General features: G+C 47.3%; 1 long non-coding RNA gene across 2 annotated transcripts in view; it reads right to left on the bottom strand.

Moving 5' to 3' along the window:
* LOC132391690 (uncharacterized) overlaps positions 1-17,889 on the bottom strand; it is a 34,119-nt gene extending 16,230 nt beyond the window's left edge. The window contains exon 1 of one of the 2 annotated variants that reach the window (XR_009511312.1): positions 17,761-17,889. This is a non-coding gene — a long non-coding RNA (uncharacterized LOC132391690). Of the gene's footprint in view, positions 1-17,702 lie in introns of both variants that reach the window. The other variant, XR_009511313.1, reaches the window with a different exon arrangement.
* Between the last annotated feature and the right edge of the window lie 720 nt (positions 17,890-18,609).

The following is an 18,609-nucleotide window of genomic DNA, read 5'->3' as shown; positions in this document are numbered from 1 at the left end:
AGACGTTCCAGCAGTTAATGGACGTGGTGGGACGGGACCTGGACTTCGCGTTCATCTATTTGGACGACATCCTCATAGCCAGCAGCAGTCGTCAGGAGCATCTGTCCCAACTCCGTCAACTCTGCGCCCGACTGAGTGAGTACGGTCTTACAATCAACCCCGCCAAATGCCAGTTCAGACTCGATACCATTGACTTCCTGGGCCACAGGATTACTAAAGACGGGGCAACCCCTCTGCCCGCTAAGGTAGATGCGGTCCGCCACTTCCCCAGACCCACCACGATCAAAGGCCTTCAGGAATTCATAGGTATGGTCAATTTCTACCACCGCTTCCTCCCTTCAGCTGCCCGGATCATGCGCCCCCTGTTCGCCCTGATGTCAGGTCCGAGCAAGGACATTACCTGGGACGAGGAGTCCGCCGCCGCTTTCGTTCAAACGAAGAAAGCTTTGGCGAACGCCGCAATGCTAGTACATCCCAGAATGGACGCCCCTACCGCCCTCACAGTGGACGCATCTAACACAGCAGTCGGTGGGGTGCTGGAGCAACTCATCGCAGGTCACTGGCAACCCCTGGCGTTTTTCAGCAAACACTTGCGGCCACCCGAGCTCAAGTACAGTGCTTTCGACCGGGAACTGTTGGCGCTCTACCTGGCAATCCGGCATTTCAGGTATTTCCTAGAAGGTCGGCCCTTCACCGCATTCACGGACCACAAACCGCTTACCTTTGCATTTACGAAAGCGTCCGACCTCTGGTCGTCCCGCCAGCAACGCCACCTGTCCTACATCTCTGAATACACGACGGATGTCTGGCACGTCTCGGGTAAGGACAATGTCGTGGCGGATGCGCTCTCTCGCCCTACCGTTCATGCCCTTTCCCAAGGGGTAGACTTTGAGGCACTGGCAGAGGCGCAGCAGGCGGATGAGGAGATTCCGAGTTACAGAACCGCAGTCTCCGGTTTGCAGCTCCAGGACCTCCCCGTAGGCCCGGGTGAGAGGACCCTACTCTGTGACGTCGCCACCGGCTAGCCCCGTCCCGTCGTCCCGACAGCCTGGCGGCGCCGCGTTTTCGACTCCATTCATAACTTGGCGCATCCCTCCATCTGGACAACTGTCCGGATGGTTTCCAGCAGGTTCGTTTGGCACGGACTCCGCAAACAGGTCAGTGAATGGGCCAAAACGTGCATGCACTGCCAGACGGCCAAGGTGCAGCGGCACACCAAAGCCCCACCGCAGCAGTTCCATCCCGCCCACCGGCGTTTCGACCACATTCATGTGGATATCGTGGGCCCCCTGCCAGTGTTGCGTGGAGCGCAGCACCTCCTGACTATCGTGGACCGGTTCACAAGATGGCCAGAGGCGGTTCCGCTCACTGACACCACCTCCGAATCTTGCGCCCGAGCCCTGATCACCACCTGGATATCTCGCTTTGGTGTGCCGGCCCACATTACCTCCGACAGAGGTGCCCAGTTCACCTCCAGCCTGTGGTCAGCTATGGCCAGCCTTTTGGGGACTCAGCTGCACCACACAACTGCCTACCACCCACAGTTGAACGGGCTAGTGGAGCGTTTCCACCGTCACCTGAAGTTGGCCCTCATGGCCCGCCTGCGAGGAGCCAACTGGGCGGATGAGCTTCCCTGGGTCCTACTCGGCATCCGCACAGTGCCCAAGGACGACCTGCATGCCTCGTCGGCCGAGTTGGTATACGGCGTGCCCCTGGTCATCCCTGGGGAGTTCCTACCAGCCCCATGGGGGCAAGAGGAAGATCCCGCAACAGTCCTGGGCAGACTACGCGAGAAGCTCGGTAACCTGGCCCCCATACCCACTTCACAGCACGGGCGGAACCTGACCTGTGTACCCAAAGACCTGCAGAACTGTAAGTTTGTGTTTGTACGAAGGGGCGGGCATCAGCCACTGCTGCAGCGGCCATACGAGGGGCCGTTTATGGTGCTCCGGAACAACGGGTCCACGTTCGTGCTGGACGTTGGGGGGAAAGAGGAGGTTTTCACGGTGGACCGCCTCAAACCGGCCCATGTGGACCTGGCGCAACCGGCCGAGTTTCCGGCACCTCGGCAGAGGCCGACCTCCCAAGCAGGTTCTGGCCCAGACTGTGGACATTGGGGGGTGTATCGCCGGTTCTGGGGGGGGTGTTATGTGGCGACCCTTTTCCTGGCACATCCGAACTGGCTCACAATTAGATAGCCTACGGGGGTTTGCGAGCACAGAGCTTTGGAGCCTCTGCGCCACAGGGGGCAGGTTGAGGGAGGCTTAAAAGTGAGGCTGAGGATTTCGAATAACGTTTTTTCCTTCGACTGCAGTTGCTGACTCCGTGTCGTAATTTTAGCGCTGCGTGTAGCACACCGCTACAGTATTGTTATTAATTACTTAGTTCTACTAAGATTTGTAAAGTGTATTCTGTAACCGTACCTGGTGTGAGCTTGATATTGTGTGTGTGATGTTGCAGTAGTGTGTACTCCACAACATACATGTATACAGGAGGCAGGGTTTGGTGGGTGGCTGGAATTTTCCCTTAGATATACATCAGCCTGTCATGTAAGCATTACATTTGTGGGGTGCTTGTGTCGGGGATTGAATTTTCAGTAGCTGTGTGAATCGCGCATGCCCAATAGTGCGGAGATGGACAGAGATAAGATCGTAAGCTGGTGCGATTTAGAAGATGTACCGGTGCATTGCGAGTATGGTGAGTGTGGTGGATTTTCGGGTTTCTGATGGTGCGTTAGTGCAGGGATTGAATTTGGTCAAATGTATGGGGTCGATAGAACTGGTAGCACGGAGGTGCAGTAAAGAGATGGAAAGAAGTCGGGTGTTGGTTCGCACGAGTGCTGATGTCAGGATATTGGAATTGCCAGCGACGGTCAGTGTCCAGGGTAGGCGGTGCCGTGGGGACTCCACACCCTCTTGGAAGACAAGGGTGAGGAGACACCGGAGGAGCAGCTAGAGTTGACAGTTGACCCCAGAGGAGGTGCCCATCACCAGTAAAGCAGGGTTGGAGTGGGAATGCTTGGCCAGGCCCCCCCCCCCCGCCCACCCCCGGGTAGGGTGGAGCCCTCGGAGCTGGCAGCCGCCCTTAACTCTCTGGTGGGAGTGGCCGAAAGACCACGGCTGAAGCTGGGGGTGTTCTCTGGAGCCACGCCTATTCCGGACGAGGAGGTTGACTATGAGACCTGGATCGAGCATACGTCCCTGATGTTAGAGGAGAGGCCAGGCTCGAATGAGGAGAAGAGACAGCAATTGGTGGGAAATTTGAGGGGTTCGGCAGCCATAGCAGTCCGAGAGTTGGAAGCTGAAAAGCCTGGGGCTTCAGTGGAGGAGTGTATAGAAGTTTTGGAGGGAGCGTTTTGGTTGTCAGGGGATCCCTGGCTGCTTTTAGCAGAGTTTCAACACATGGAGCAATGGAGAGGGGAAAAGCTCTCCGAGTACATATTTCGGATAAAGGGAATGCTTACTGGGTTGCGGCACTGGGGGGTACTGAAGGCGGATGATGTGGCTAGAGTGAGGATGAGTCAGATATTTAGTGGTTCCCTGGAGGAGGACAAGGTGGCATGGAGTATCTGGCAGACTTATAGGAATGGCCCCCCTCCATCATTTGGGCAGCTGATTAGAGAGGTGTGGGAGGAAGAGAGAGGAAAAGAGGCTCGGGCCACCGGGAGCGATCCTCAGCGATACAGGAAGTGGTGGCCAGGTTGAAGACAGAGAAACCCAAGGGGCCCAGGGGAGTAGGGACTCCCCGTTTGAAGGGAAGGATAGGGAAAGTACCCCCTCCAGGGGGCAGCCCGTACAATGGGCTGGGAGTGGAGGAGTGGCGGGTAGCGTGTGCCTTAACTGTGGGAAAGAGGGGCATTTCCAGCGGAGCTGTGAGCAGCCAAGGGTGTGCTACAGCTGTGAGGAGGAGGGACACTTTCGAGGGATTGTGAGAGACAAGGCATCCCACAGATGGCAACCCCCCCGGGCGACTAAGAAGGAAGAGGTGTCGGGACACTTAGAAGAGACTCAGTGAGGGAATGGACTGGAGTCTCTGGAGGAAAACGTTCCCAGAAATCAGCCAGGGGACCACTGAAAGCCCAAGCCTTTATTCCGGTTCGGCTGGGACCCCTTTCCAGCGTGTGCCTATGGATAATAGTTTACACAAAAGCCATTCTCGATACGGGATCGCAGGTGACCTTATTGTACCGGTCTTTCTACAACAAATATCTAAAGCACTTGCCCGTAACCCCATTTAATGCACTGTAGATTTGGGGTGTGAGCAAGGGTGATTACCCGTACGATGGGTACCTGTCAGTGAAATTGGAATTCTTGGAGGGCGATGTGGGAGTGTCTGAAGCTATTGAGACGCTGGTGTTGGTTTGTCCGGACCTGGTGGAAACCGGTGGTGCTTCCCTCCTGGTGGGGACTAACTCCCCATTTGTGCGATGGCTCCTGGGAGCCTGTAAGGAGAGTGGGGGGGGGGGGGAGAAATTTCTGGAGACCCTCTCAGTGCATCCAGTGTTTCGGGTGGTATTTGAAGAAGGGGGTGACCCCCCCAAGGGCTGGATCCGGAGTGTAAACAAGTGACGGTGTGGTGTACACAGGCGAGGCCCAAGGTGATCCAACCAGGGGAGGTGGCACAAGTGATGGGGACCCCCAGATTCCCCGGAGTGCCGGCAGGCGAAGCCCTGTTAGTAGACACCCCAGGCGATCTTGAGGAGGAGACACGATTTCCGGCTGGGGTGCTGGTGAGGCCCGTAGTGCAGAGGCCCTCAGTGATACATGCGAGGCGGATAGCCATGAGTGTCAGGAACACTGCGAAGAGAGGGATACCGCTGGCACATCTGTTCCTGGTGACGGTAATGTCTGGCGCGCCGGTGAGGGCCACTAAAGGGGATGGATTGGAAAACCGAGGGGAGCTGACCGCTGAGGCTTTTAACTTTGGGGATTCTCTCTGGAGTGGAAACGCAGGCTGGTGGAGAAAATGTTGAAGTTGGAAGATGTCCTTTCTCAGGGTGAGTTTGATGTGGGCTGCTCCAAAAGCTCCCACCACACCATCGGAGTGAAGGAGGACACCCCGTTTAGAGAGCGGTCATGGCGACTGGCCTTGGCAGATGTGGACAATGTGCGGCAGCACTTGTGCGAGCTGAAGGAAGCTGGGATCATCGCTGAATCCCAAAGCCCCTATGTGTCCCCAATAGTAGTGGCTTGGAAGAAGAACGGGAGGGTGCGTATGTGCATTGACCATAGGACTTTGAATCGGCAAACTGTCCCTGACGAGTATACCGTCCCGAGGGTCGAAGACGCGCTGGCCTGTCTGAGTGGAGCGAAGTGGTTCAGTGTGCTGGATTTGAGGAGTGAATATTACCAGTTCCCGATGAGTGAGGGTGATAAAGAGAAGACAGACTTTATCTGCCCGCTGGGGTTCTTTCAGTTCGAGCAAATGCCCCAAGGCATGTCGGGAGCCCCAGCCACCTTCCATAGGCTCATGGAGAGGACTGTGGGGGATATGAATCCGTTCAATGTGCAGGTGTATCTGGACGATTTGATAGTGCTTGGATCGACTTTGGAGGAACCTGAGGAGAGGCTGCTGAAGGTGTTAAGCCGGCTCAAGGAGGAAGGGTTGAAACTTTCGCTGGACAAATGCCATTTCTGCAAGTTGTCGGTCAGCTATGTTGGCCACATAATTTTGCGAGAGGGAGTGGCTACTGATCCGACTAAGATAAACGCTGTGACCACCTGGCCGAGACTCCAGAAGGCGATCTCGTGAAAGGATACACTAAAATGTGTCACCCGTTGACTCAGCTGTTGTGTGGCTATCCACCGGTGGGGAGAAAAAGGAAGAGGGACCGGGGGCAAGACACAGGAGGATACTGGAACCCGGCGGAGCCTTTTGGGTCGAGATGGGATGATAAATATGAAGAGGCGTTCCAATTTCTGAAGCGGGCACTGACCAGTGGGTGTTGGCTTTTGCCGATCCCCAGAAGCCGTATGTGCTGCCCACTGATGCCAGCCAAGAGGATCAAGGGGCTGTCCTGTACCAGGAACAGGGCAACGAATTGAGGCCGATGGCGTTTGTCAGCCAAAGCTTGTCACCATCTGAGATGAACTATCCCACTCACAAGTTGGAGTTCCTGGCGCTGAAATGGGCGGTGGTGGACAAGTTGAGCGATTACTTATACGGAGCCAAGTTTGAGGTGAGAATGGATAACAATCCTCTCACTTATATCCTGACTTCGGTGAAACTGGATGCCACAGGATATCGGTGGTTGGCAGCTTTATCGGTATATGATTTCAGCCTGAAGTACCGGCCAGGAAGCAAGAATGGTGATGCGGATGCTTTGTCACGTCGGGAGGCTGGGGAACCGGAGATGGACGAGGGGTGGGAAAGCATTCCTGCCCTGGAGTGAAAGCCATGTGTCAGTTTGCTATCACTGTGAAGGCCGAGGGAAGGGGAAGGCCGGAGTGAGCAGTGGACCCCTTGGGGTCTTTTGATGATGTTTACTGTGACCTGACTGCACTGAAGACTAAACAGTTGCCGGAACTAAGTCCGGGGGAAGTGGCAGCTGCTCAGCAAAATGACCCGGGCCTTGACACTGTGTGGAGAGCAGTGGAGAAGGGGGATGTGGCATGGGCAGAGAAGGCAAAACACTGTCCATGCCTCTGTTAGTGAAGGAGTGGCCTCAGTTAAAGTTGATGAACCAAGTCTTGTACTGGGTCACGCCGCCTCCGGACCACCCCCGGTGTTGGCAGCTGGTCATGCCTGAGAAGTATCGGCAGACTGTACTCCAGGCCTTTCATGATGATTCCAGGGGTGGAAAAGACCTATGGAACCGGTTCTACCGGCCCCGGATGAGGGGGGAGGTTGAAGAATACTGTAGAAAGTGAAGCCGTTGCATCAGGAGGAAGACCCTGCCGGCGTCAGTGGCTCCTCTGTCGCACTCGCAGAGTGAGGGACCCATGGGCCTGGTGTGTATGGATTTCCTGTCGATTGAGCCAGACACCAACAACACCACGAATGTCTTAGTCACCACGGATCACTACACACGATATGCTCAGGCGTTCCCCACTAAGGATCAGAAAACGACTACCGTGGCGAAGGTGTTATGGGAGAAGTATTTTGTTCATTATGGCCTCCCCAGGTGGATCCATAGTATTCGGGGCAGGACTTTGAGAGTTGGCTATTCCATGAATTACTGACTATGTTTGGGGTTGAGAAATCCAGGACTACACCCTATCACCTGCAGGGTGATCCTCTGCCCAAGAGGTTTAACCGGACAGTGTTGGATATGCTCGAGACTCTGGAGATTGGTCAGAAAAGTAAGTGGAGTCGGCACATCAGGCATGTGGTTCACTGTTACAATTGTTCTCGCAATGATGCTATAGGGTACTCGCCTTATTATCTGATGTTCGGGCGGGAAGCGAGGTTGCCCATTGACTTGTGCTTTGGGACTGAGGTGGGTGAATTACCTTCGAAGCACTATCTGAAGTATGTGTCCAATATGAGGAGAGAGTTGAAAAGGGCATACGAGTTGGCTGAGGCAGTGGCCACAAAGCAGAATCAGAGGAATAAGAGGAGATATGATCAGAAAGTGAAGTTTGCCCAACTATTGCCGGGTGACTGGGTCCTTATACAGAATTTAGGACTCTCTGGTAAGCACAAGTTGGCAGATCAATGGATGGCCACCCCCTATGTGATAGAGAGCCAGATGCCGAATCTACTTGTTAACCAGGTGAAACCCGAGGATGGGAAGGGGCCTGTCAAGGTACTCGATTGGGACCACTTGCTGCCCCTGTGTCAAGCGATGCAGGTGGATAAAGAGCCAGAGTGGGAGGTTACGCCTAGTATGAGGACTCTGCGAGGGTGTGGGGCAAGGGAAGAGCCCACTGCGGAAGATATGGGACCGGTCCTTACCCCGGAAAGGGATACTGCTTCAGGAGACAACGATTCAGATGTGTGGCCCCTGTTTCCATTTGCTAATGCTCCAGTACCGGAAGAAGAGGCTTCTGGCCTTTCCCCTACTGAGTTAGGTGAGAGGAATGAGGGTGTTGATGGGCAGACTGAGATGCAGCTGACATTGGGGGGAGAGAGGGTGGAACCTGAACGCGAGACAAACGGTTCACAGGTGAAGAGGGATCCCAGTGAGGGAGAGGGTAAGGATCAGACAGGTTGATCTGGGGTGTCCCCCATGGTGTCTGAGCCAGAAGAGTCGGCAGAGGAGGTACAGAGGTCTCAGAGAAGTAGGCACCCCCAGAGCAATTGACCTATGCAGCGCCGGGAGAACTGAGTGTGATCTCTACCACCCTGGGAAGTTATGTCACTGCTTTCTGCACCTGGGTTGGGTTTTGTGTTTTGCAAGAAGCATTGGGGAACTCTGGTAATGTCATGAGGGCATGACTTTTGTTGATGGGGGGAGAATGTACTAGGTATGTAATCAAAATGGCTTCTTTGTTTGTTAAAAGTAAAACTGCTTCTTTGTTATGCTAACTGGTGAGGGAGTGTTTTCTTGCAGAGCATTCTCAAAGCTTGTTTAGGTTAAAGTTCCTGATAATGAGAATTGTATTCATTTATTAACCAATTGGGTTGGATGTTATTTTCTCTTGTGGGTCTGGGAGCTGGGATGGTGCGGTCTTTTTGGGAGTCGGGGAGAAGACGGCGAAGAAGGTGGATGCTTGCGGCACTGCTCGGTTGATCACTTCGGGTGGTCGTGGAGGTTGGAGGAGAGCGAAGAGGGGTCGAACGGTTCAATGATTGAGCTCCAACAATGTGCACAAATTGACTGAAATTTGATAAGTTTTAGCACCTTTTCTTTATTCTCTTTCCCTTCATATATATTGTATCGTTATTAATCACTTAGTTCTAGTAAGATTTATAAAGTGTATTCTGTACCCCTACCTGGTGTGAGCTTGATATTGTGTGTGCAATGTTGCAGTAGCGTGTACTCCACAGCATACATGTATACGGGAGGTGGGGTTTGGCAGGTGGCTGTAATTGTCCCCTAGATATACACCAGCCTGTTGTGTAAGCGTTACAAACCTTCTAGACAATATCATCTTATGATCATTAGCAGGCAGATAGGATTAGTTTCATTCGGTATCCTGATCAATCAGCACAAACATTGTGAACCTTTTCTGGTGTTGTACTCTATGTTCTAAAACACCAATTCCAATCCCAATGTCTACAGCCAAAGACTCGGGGCCCTAGGCACAAGGTGTTATGTGCAAATGAAGCAGCCTTATTCAAGGGACAAGGTTTTCCAGTATTCTCTGTGCCAGGACTTCAATCTGGTCCAGGGTGTGGAGATGTAGTTAATTGCAGACAAGAGGACCAGAGACGTGGAGAAGGCTTGTGGAATGCAGAAGCTGGGGAGAATGGCATTGTTGAAAGTCAAAGCCAGCAGCTGGTAATGGGTGGACTTGAGAATTCCAGTACTTTTTTTTACAGTTCAATTTTGAGAGAAATTGGATCATAGAAACTTGTTTATGGTTTCTTAAAAAGAAACCCATCCAATGACCTTCCCAGGAGAATAGAAATGTACACCTACAGTAAGCTGAAGGCCCAGTGCATGCTTATAGAGTATCAACAGCCGAAATGATCAAAGGTCCAGTCCAGGACAAATCTAAAGAGATGTCAAATATACAGCTACCCCATTAACTGCCTAGGTTCTCTTACGGCAATTGTTAATAAGCATGCAATCATCTACCTCAAACAGGTATATACTCCTAAAATACTGTATTCAACTATTGTCACAGGACACTAAATATAAGTTATAGGGGCTGCTGGAAATTGCTCCCTAGGATTTGGCGACTAAGATTTGGTCCATTGTGTGCATGTGCATACTCGTGTAGAGGACACTTTCCACACAGTGACACTGCCAGCCAAGAGTTAGAATCTTGATGATGTTCCATTTGGCTTAAACCAGTCATTTGCCTGATGCCCATAGCTCATCAAAGGCAACCAGCTGAAGCCTCCGTTCGCTCAGCTTCCATTGTGTGTGTATAAAAGGTGCAGTATGACAGTCAATGTCATCTGATAACCTGTCAGCTGGCTAGTTGGCATGGGATTTGTGAAGCAATGTAGAAAAAAGGCTGGCTACTGGGCCACAAAGACTGTCTGGTAACAATATAACTCTTGCATGCAACATTTCATTAAAAACAGTTTGTTACCTAATATATAACTGAGAAGAATCATTGCCAAACTATGTGAAAAAACACGACTGTTGTCTGCCTTACTTTGAAGGAGTCCAATTCAACGGTTCAATGGTTCTGTTTAATGTCACAGACTGTATGCAATATACAACTGGAAGTTTGCTATCTCCTTGAACCAGCAGAAAAATCACAAAGAATGAATGACAGAAAAAACACAAGAACCTCAAAGTCCCTCCTCCCTCCCACGCACAGGCAGCAGCAAGAAGCACCAACCCCTCCCTTCCCCCTACTTATTCTAACGTAAAGCATCAGCATTCCTAACACCCATCAAGCAAGCAACCAAAAAGCCCCCAAAGAGAGACCATGGTCTACAGTTAAATCAAAAACTACTGAACCTGGCCAATTAGTGTTGGTATTCTTGCTGGTCTACCGTACGATAGGGTGATTGATAAGTTCATGGCCTATTGTAGAAGGAGCCAATTTTAGAAAACCTAGCACATTTATTTTTCAACATAGTCCCCTCCTACACTTATACTCTTAGTCCAGCGGTCATGGAGCATACGGATCTTGGATCTCCAGAAAGTGTCCACAGCAGGAGTGATAGATAAGTTTGTGGCCTAAGGTAGAAGGAAATATGTTACACAGCTCTCGTTACAGGCACATGCGGTTCAACTCTTTGAGCAATTATGCAGAAAGGATGGCAGGGCCTCTGAAAGATATCAATGAGTCAGATGGATTCACAACAATTGTGGTTACGATTACTGAGACTAGATTGAATCCTAAATTTATATAATTACTTGAATTTAAAATCTCCAACACCAGACTGGGATATGAGCATGTATGTGACTGTGGACCAATGTCCCAGTGCTCTGGATGCTACTCCAACAACTTAACCTCCAAGCTATCATGCAAACTAAAACACAACACAGAATTAACATTCCAAATAGTTAGACAGAAGTTTCACTAATCACATTTAGTGCCACTATGTCATCTTTGCTTGGCGAGCTGCTCCTATAACAAGCCACACAAAAATAGCTCAGGTGTGCAGTAACTTAACAATGTAGTTAACTCTGGATAGAGCCGTAATCACATGAATGAGCAGGTTCTATTGCATCAGAACTAGTGGATGTATTTAAATACGTTTTAATGATGATGTTCTTTATAGAAACATAGAAAATAGGTGCAGGAGTAGGCCATTCAGCCCTTTGAGCCTGCACCGCCATTCAGTATGATTATGGCTGATCATCCAACTCAGAACCCTGTACCTGCTTTCTCTCCATACCCCCCGATCCCATTAGCCACAAGGGCCTTATCTAACTTCCTCTTAAATATAGTCAATGAGCTGGCCTCAACTGTTTCCTGTGGCAGAGAATTCCACAGATTCACCGCTCTCTGTGAAGAAGTTTTTCCTCATTTCTGTCCTAAAAGGCTTTCCCTTTATCCTTAAACTGTGACCCCTCATTCTGGACTTCCCCAAAATCGGAAACAATCTTCCTGCATCTAGCCTGTCCAATCCCTTTAGAATTTTATACGTTTCAATAAGATCCCTCCTCAATCTTCTAAATTCCAGTGAGTATAAGCCTAGTCGATCCAGTCTTTCTTCATATGAAAGTCCTACCATCCCAGGAATCAATCTGGTGAACCTTCTCTGTACTCCCTCTATGGTAAGAATGTCTTTCCTTAGATTAGGGGACCAAAACTGCACACAATACTCTAGGTGCAGTCTCACCAAGGCCTTGTACAACTGCAGTAGAACCTCCCTGCTCCTGTACTCAAATCCTTTTGCTATGGATACCAACATACTATTTGCCTTTTTCACCGGCTGCTGTACCTGCATGCCCACCTTCAACGACTGGTGTACAATAATACCCAGGTCTCATTGCATCTCCCCTTTTCCTAATTGGTCACTGTTCAGATAATAATCCATTTTCCTGTTCTTGCAACCAAAGTGGATAACCTCACATTTATCCACATTAAATTGCATTTGCCATGAATTTGCCCACTCACCTAACCTATCCAAGTTACCCTGCATCCTCTTAGCGTCCTCCTCACAGCTAACACCGTCACCCAGCTTTGTGTCTTGGAGATGCTGCATTTAATTCCCTCGTCTAAATCATTAATATATACTGTAAACAACTGGGGTCCCAGCACTGAGCCTTGCGGTACCCCACTAGTCATTGCCTGCCATTCTGAAAAGGTCCCATTTACCCCCACTCTTTGCATCCTGTCTGTCAACCAATTCTCTATCCACATCAATACCATACCCCCAATACCGTATGCTTTAAGTTTGCACACTAATCTCCTGTGTGGGACATTGTCAAAAGCCTTTTGAAAATCTAAATATACCACATCCATTGGCTCTCCCCTATCCACTCTACTAGTAACACCTTCAAAAAATTCTATGTTTCGTCAGACATGATTTTCCTTTCACAAATCCATGCTGACTTTGTCCGATGATTTCACCTCTTTCCAAATGTGCTGTTATCACATCTTTGATAACTAACTCTTTCTTGGGTCTGAATGAATTTTACTCCAAAAGTGCTTGCTTGTAAAAAAAAATAAACATTTTTTAACTCCTGATAACATAAAGAGTAAATGGGATAAGAGTAAAAGAATAAAAGAGTATTGGGAACTCAAAATAGTAGGAAATAAGGGCTCATTGAGAAGACCATAAGATATAGGAGCAGAAAAAGGCCTTTTGACCCATCGAGTCTGCTCTGCCATTTCATCATGGCAGAACATTTTTCCTCTCAGCTCCAATCTCTTGTCTTCTTCCCATATCCCTTCATGCCTTGATGAATAAAGAATCTATCAACTTCTGCCTGAAATAGTTATAAAGGCTTGACCTGCACAGATGCCTGTGGCAATTAGTTCCACAAGTTCACCACTCCTGCTAAGAAATTCTTCCTCATCTCCTTTTCAAAAGGACAACTCTATATTCTGAAGCTGTATCCTCTGGTTCCAGACTCTCCCACCAAAGGAACTATCCACTTTATCAAGACCTTTCACCATTTGATAGGTTTCAATTAAGTCACCCCTCATTCTTCAGAATTCTGGTGAATACAGGCCCAGAGCCAAACGCTCTTCATATGACAAGCCGTTCAATCCTGGAATCATTTTTGTGAACCTCCTTTGAACCCTCTCTAGTTTCAGCACATCCTTTCTAAAATAAGGAGACCAAAAATTCTCACAATACCTGAAGTGAGGCCTCACCTGTTCTTTATAAAGCCTCAACGTTATATCCCTGCTCTTGCAATGATGCTAACATTGCATTAGCTTTCCTCTCCACAGACTCAACCTGCAAATTAACCTTGAGGGAATACTGCACACAGGTTCCTAAGTCCTTTTGCACCTCAAATTTTGGAATCTTCTCTCCATATGGAAAATAGTCTATCCTTTCATTTCTTCTACCAAAATGCACGGCCATAATCTTCCCAACACTGTATTCCATCTGTCACTTCTTTGCCCATTCTCCTAACCTGTGAAGTCTTCCTGTAGTCTCTCTACTTCTTCAAAGCTACCTGCCTCTACACCTATCTTTGTATCATCCACAAACATTGCACCAAAGCTATCAATTCCATCATCCAAATTATTGGCATACAACATAAAAAGAAGTGGTCTCAATACAAAACCCTGGGGATAACCACTAGTCACCGGCAGACAACCAGAAAAGGCTCCCTTTATTCCCAGTCTTTACCTCCTGCCAATCATCCATTGCTTTATCCATGTTAGTATCTTCCCTGTAATACCATGGGCTCTTACTGTCATGGTCCAGTCCATGGATTCTGTATTCCAGTTGTTTCTGTTTTCCCTTGTTCCGTTAGGTGCCTTTATTGAGGCAGCTGATCCTCATTTCGGACTTGCAACATAAGTAGCTCAGGGGTCCAGCTATTCCTTTGTTGGACTGTCCCTGTCAGAAACCCACACCAGGAAGCTTGTTACCAGAAACACGTAACCTCAGCCAGTGTGGTAAGTCTGGACCATTATTGGAGCTGCTGAGTATTGTGGATTCTAGGTTGCATTTGTGCCCTGTGTCCTGGTCAAATCAAGCCCAAGTTCTAAGTCAAGAGCCAAGTCAAAACCCAGGTACTTCGTTCCTGCCAAGACCTGAGTTCTCAGTCAAGTGTAAGTCCTAGTCAAGGTTTTCCAATTTGTTGTTCTACATTCACGTCCTGGTTGATATTTTGTCTTCGCTCCTTGGCTTCCCTAGTATTCTTAATAAACATAGTCCTGTTCATACTACTTCACTGTCTGTGTCTTGCATTTGGGTCTGCTCCCAGTGCCCCTGTGCAACACTTAACTTGTTAATCAGCCTCATGTGTGGAACCTTGTCAAAGGTCTTCTGAAAATCTATCATGCTTATTTCTTCAAAGAATTTCAACAGATTTGCTAGGCAAGATTTTCCCTTAAGGAAACCATACTGACAACGACCTATTACATCGTGTGCCTCCGAGTACCCGAAAACGACATCCATTACAATCAACTCTAACATCTTCCCAACCACTCAGATCAGACTAACTGGCCTATAATTTCCTTTCTTCTGCTTCTCTCCCTACTTGAAGAATGGAGTACCAGTTGCCATTTTCCAGTCGTCCAGAACGTCTCCAGAACTATAAGCCATTGCTTATCTTTGGCACTCATAATTATCATGTATTATCATTTTCGCAGAGTGTCGCCACAATATCAAATGATATCATTGAGAGTAAGTAATCGGTAAGAAACTGGGAAACCTTTGCCATAGAACCGTTGGATAATACAGCACTACAACACAGAAGCAGACACTTCAGACTATCTAATCTACAACAACCATTATTCTGCCTAGTCCCATTGACCTGCATTTAGATTCTTGAAAGATCATTATCAATGCCCCCACAATCTCTTCAACCATCTCTTTCAGAATCCTAGGGTGTACATCATCTGGTCCAGGTGATTTATCTACCACCAAACCTTTCAGTTTCTCAAGAGCTTTCTTGTTATTTATGGCAACTTTGCACACTTCTGACCCCTGCTCTCTGGGCCTTCCACCATACTGCTCGTTTCTTCCACAGTGAAGACTGATACAAAATACTTCTTCAGTTCAACCGCCATAATTGCTTTGTTATTGTGCCGTTTGCTGCGCTGAGGTAAGGTGAAAAACTATTCTGCATGGTATCCATACAGATCATTTCACATCAGTACACTGAGGTAGTATAAGGGGAAGGCAATAGCAAAATGAAAAATATAGTGTTGTTGTTACAAAGAAAGTGCAATGCAGGAAGACAATGAGATACATGACCATTACATAGTAGAACTGCCTGTAAGTGTTAAATGCCTCATGTTGCAGTATATAAGTTGAACCTGGGGGTGGGGGGGGGGTACTTCTTCACTCAGAGTGCTGCATGTGTGGAACAAGGTGCCAGCAAAAGTGGTGGATGTGGGTTCAATTACAACATTTAAGCAAAGTTTTGTTAGGTACATGGATGGGAAGGGCATTTCAGCTTCCAAGTGCAGGTCAGTGGGACTAGGAAGAATAATAGTTGTTGTAGATTAGATAGTCTGAAGTACCTGTTTCTGTGTCGCAGTGCTGTATTACTCAATGGCTCTATGGCAAAAGTTTCCCAATTGCTTACTGACTATTTACTCTCAATGATATCATTTGATATTGTGACTACACTGAGAAAATGATTATACATACTAATTATATGAGCTCCAAAGATTGTACATCATGGTTTGAGATCAATCTACTGAAGTTTTCCCACAGATATAAGGTGGATTTAAGACATATGATGCTGGCAAATAATAAACCAGACAATAGCATCTGTCACACCAACTTTGATATAATTTGCTAACTTCCCAATGATAGCTCATCCATTTCTTATGCAAGTCATTATGCGTACAACAAACAGTAAAAATTCCAACAGCGATCCCTGTGGTATACCACTGGTCAGGGTATTACGGTCTCAAAGCAACCATCTTACATCTGTCTTCTTTCAGGAAGACAACTTTAGATTCAATTTGCTAATTTGCCTTGGATACGTAATGCCTTGTCAAAGACCTTACTGAAGTCCATGTAGACTTCATCAACCACACTGCCTTCGTTAAAATATCATAACCAAATTCATCATAGAGGATATTCCACCAATAAAATCACAGTGACCTTAACTGCTCATCCCTTTGTCCTTCAGAATTTTTCTAATAGCTTGTCTTCTATTGCTGTTAGGCACACTGATCTGTAATTATATAGCATATCTCTGCATTCATTTTTGAATAAAGTTACCAAATTTGTTGTGCTCCAGCCATCTATTATTTTGCTTGTGATGAACTAAGATTTAAAATCTTTCCAGAGTTAAAAGCACAGTTACAAAAACGCTAGGCAATGGACCTTCAACTACTTGCTGAGCTTCATTCCCTCCGATTAGGACCAGGACCAGTATAGACCCTTCAACTGTTGGAGGTAGTATTGGAGGAATACAAAATCTCATGAGTCTATTAATACCACAATCTTTGACAAGGTAGATTGAAAAGATATTGTAAATATTTCTTGGAAAACTTTAATCCAATGTTTTCAGGGAATTTTCATAAGTTACAAATTTGGTGTAGATAAGATGGTGAGCAAATATATCTGAAAGAATCACAATATATATAAACTGTAATTTGTAGAATTATCTGTTGGTGCGTGGCCTAGTGGATAAGGCATCAGACTAGTAACCTGAAGGTCACTGGTTTGAGCCTCAGCTGAGGCAGTGTGTTTGTGTCCTTGAGCAAGGCACTTAACAACACATTGCTCTGTGGGGCCAAGCTGCATGGGTCCTAGTGCCCTTTCCTTGGACAACATCGGTGGCGTGGAGAGGGGAAGGCCTGCAGCTTGGGCAACTGCCGGTCTCCCATACAACCCTGCCCAAGCTTGCGCCCTGGAAGCTCCAGGCGCAGATCCATGGTCTCTCGAGACTGACGGATGCCACCATTCAATTTGTAGAATAATAAAACATGGAGTTTGTTATTACTGTTATGGGTTTATTGCTATTTTAGGAGGAAGTTGAGTTTGATATGACTGGTGCATGTGGAATGAATTTCAAAGGTTCAAAGGCTCAAAGGTTCATTTATTATGAAAGGACGTATACATATAGAAATCTGAAATGTGTCTTCTCCAGATAGCTGCAAAACAAAGAAAGTACATGAAAGTTGTTCAAAGAGAGACTTCAAACCCACCTTCCCCACACAAAAATGAATGGCATCCTAAAAAGAATGTTTATCAACTGCAAAGTTCCCCTGTCCCAGCACAACTTGGAACAGGAACATCGGCCCCCAAAAAACAATCCCTTCCCACACAAAAAAACTAACAAAGCACTAGAGAACATCAACCCTCAAACACCCTCCCCTCACACAACAAAACAGAAAGGGAACGGCAAAATAGAAACACAGAATATAGAAACCGAAAGTCCACAATCCATAAATGCAATAGTCCAATCCCTAAAAGTAGAACTGCAATACCATCCTATGATATCACCAACAATCATCGAAAGAGATGGACACCAGGCAACACAGAGGCCTATCCACCTGCCACATTGAACAACACAATGATAAGCCACTCACTGATTCTTTCTCCGGCAGTGATCAAAAGGAAGGCAGTTGGTGCTGAACTCTCACTCACCTTCCACATTCGCCTCAATGTGTTAATCTTCCTCAATGTTTACTTGATGATTAATAGATGCTTTACCCAGTAAAATTGAGTCAATTATTGGCTTGAACACTTTTTGCATCAATGCTATCTGAGTACACACTTGTTTCCTGGAATTATCTCCGAGACAGCAAAGCGTTGGATCACTCAAAGTTCTCCGAGCTGTAAATCGCAGGCTCTAACAGTCCCAGAAACACATTTAAAGTGGAAAAAAATATGTAAAAGAAGTGAAAAAAAAAAATTTTTCATGAGCTATCCAGAAGAAGTTGACCGAGGGAGCATTGTATGCTGGCACCATCTTGACCAGAAGCAACATTTTATAGGCATTCCTGTTAGTTGGAAATTGGCAGCCATCAATAAAGTATGCTTGGCTATGAGTTCTATTCTCTTTTATTCTTAACAGCAATACACAATGGACACGTCTTGAGGAGACATCTCAGGGTCCTTTTTATTTTGCTTTTCTACTATTATAGACAGTCACAAGGAAAGGAGAAAGATGTACTTTTGCAAATTTAAACTGGCTACTCATGAATATATCACAGTGTTTAGTTTAAATATTATGCTCACAAACCTATTCAGGAATGAGAATACTATTGAAAGTGAGGCTTCAAGAAAAAGTATAATGATACAGATTCTCAAGTCAGCTACAAATGGACTGACCTTCCCATTGATCTTGAAGGAATCCACTTATATTGATTAAGTAAATTTTGTGACATAGGTTTATGCTTTTTATATGGTGATTGACAATTAAGTATCAATAATAAGAGATCTGAGGCATGCATTGACAAAAATGGAATTAAATTATCTTCAGTTAGGTTAAAA

Source organism: Hypanus sabinus, chromosome 3 (assembly GCF_030144855.1).
Source record: "Hypanus sabinus isolate sHypSab1 chromosome 3, sHypSab1.hap1, whole genome shotgun sequence".
NCBI lineage: Eukaryota > Metazoa > Chordata > Chondrichthyes > Myliobatiformes > Dasyatidae > Hypanus > Hypanus sabinus.
This window is presented reverse-complemented; position numbering and strand designations above follow the sequence as displayed.